Source organism: Pteropus vampyrus, unplaced genomic scaffold (assembly GCF_000151845.1).
Source record: "Pteropus vampyrus isolate Shadow unplaced genomic scaffold, Pvam_2.0 Scaffold237, whole genome shotgun sequence".
Lineage (NCBI taxonomy): Eukaryota > Metazoa > Chordata > Mammalia > Chiroptera > Pteropodidae > Pteropus > Pteropus vampyrus.
The window spans coordinates 434,707-436,177 of record NW_011889018.1 but is presented as its reverse complement, the minus strand read 5'-3'; positions in this window follow the sequence as shown (position 1 = coordinate 436,177).

Here is a 1,471-nt window from a genome sequence, read left to right as displayed (position 1 = left end):
CATTCCTAGAATAAATCCCGCTTGCTCATGGTAAGTAATGATTTTTATAAATTGTTGGCTTTGATTTCCTAAGGTTTTGTGGAAAATTTGGACTCTCTGTTCATGAGATATTGGTCTGTAGTTTTCTTTCCTGTAATGACTTTGTCTGTTTCTACCATTGTGGTAATGCTGACCTCAGAATAAGCTGAAATTATCCTCTGCTTCTATTTTCTGGAATAAATTATAGAGAATGGGTATAATTTCTTTCTTAAGTGTTTGGTAAAATTCATCAGTGAATCGACCTAGGCTTGGTGCTTTCCGTTTTGGAAGGTCACTAATTATTAATTCAATTTCTTTAAGAGATATAGGCCAATTCGGTTTATCCATTTATCCTTGTGTGAGTTTTGGTAGATTTTGCCTTTCGAGGAATTGGCCCATTTCATCTAGGTTATCTCATTTGTAGCATAGATTTGTTATGTTCCTTTATTATTCTTTTAAGGCCCATGAATCAGTAGCTATGGTCCATCTTTCCTTTCCGAGATTAGTAATTTGTATCTTTTCTCTTTTTTTTTTTTTTAGATAAAACATGGCTAGAAGTTTATACATTTCGTTGATCTTTTCAGAGAGACAACTTTTGGTTTTGTCGAATTTTTTCTATTGATGTCCCATTTTCAGTCCAAGTTTTCCAATTTGTCCTTAATTCTTATCTTCAACAAACGAGGTGAAAAGGCAGTTTCTTCAATTTGATGACTCAATCTCCCAGAATCCACAATCATCTTAAAACACAACGATCGATAAGAGGGATGGAGCGATCGTAACTGTCCAAAGTGACAGTGCCGTCCCGCGAGCGGGAGTCGCCCCCTCTGGTCCGCAGTGGCCTCTCACTCCCTCGCTCCCCTCCCCTCCCACTGGGTGAAATGACGACTGAGCACCCTCTGATACAGGACGGTCACAGATGGTGGTAAAGAAGACGTGGCACATACATACAATGGACTATTACTCAGCCATGAAAAAAGAGTGAAATCTTGCCATTTACGACAATGTGGACGGACCCAGAGGGCGTTATGCTGAGCGAAATAAGTCAGAGAGAGAAAGAAAAATACTGTATGATCTCGCTTACACATGGAACGTAAAAAACAAAACAAATGAATAAACAAAACAAAACAGAAACAGACCTGTAGGTGCAGAGAACCAGCTGGTGGTTGCCAAGGGGAGGGGATGGAAGTGTGAAAAAAATGCTTATAAAAATAAAAGATCTTCCAAAAAAAAGAGAGAGAGTTTCCAGTTTCAACGCTTGAAAATGTGTCACAAATCCCATTATATTTCCAAGATACAATGGACGGCAGTACATTTCAGCATTTACACAAGTTCCTTAATAGAATCAGTTTAAACGAACCAGTTTGAGACAAAGACCACTCAATTTTTTAAAAATTCAATTATTTATTTTTCCCAGATTTCTCTTAAGCCAGAAACAGAATCTCAGAGCATCGTC